Source organism: Octopus bimaculoides, chromosome 23, assembly GCF_001194135.2.
Source record: "Octopus bimaculoides isolate UCB-OBI-ISO-001 chromosome 23, ASM119413v2, whole genome shotgun sequence".
NCBI lineage: Eukaryota > Metazoa > Mollusca > Cephalopoda > Octopoda > Octopodidae > Octopus > Octopus bimaculoides.
Window position 1 is genome coordinate 36,782,908 of NC_069003.1, and position 494 is coordinate 36,783,401.

At 42.5% G+C, this 494-nt stretch overlaps 1 protein-coding gene across 4 annotated transcripts in view; it reads left to right on the plus strand.

The window, feature by feature from the left end:
* Positions 1-494, plus strand: part of LOC106869017 (probable basic-leucine zipper transcription factor F) — an 84,987-nt gene that overhangs the window by 42,390 nt on the left and 42,103 nt on the right. The gene's annotated exons all lie outside the window — the stretch shown is intronic.

Here is a 494-nt window from a genome sequence, read left to right on the forward strand (position 1 = left end):
CACACACACACACACGTTACACTCCTTCCAACCCTACTTCCGGATCCCGTCCAACAAATTGTTGGGGCTTTGCCTGTTTGGCCTTTCCTTTATCTTCATCTTCTTCCAATACCCTCCTCTCTCTCTCTCTCTCTCTCTCTCTCTCTGCTTTCCTCTCACCTCCACACTCACTCTCCTCCCACCCATTCTTCCCCCCTCTTCTTTTCCATCTTTCTTTTACTCACTCAATCTTCTCTCCTTCTTCTTTCTCCTTCCTATCTCTTTATCTTCCTCATCCCCCAACCCCCTCATCTTTATCTTTTTATTTCCCTCTCTCTTCTCTTTCATAGCATTTTATCTCTCATTTCCTCTCACCCTCATATACATACATGCATACATATACATACATACATATATATATATATACACACACACACACACATCGTTTTTCTTCCTATTTTCTTTCAATTTCCTCTCTCTCTCTCTCTCTCTCTCTCTCTCTCTCTCTCTCTCTC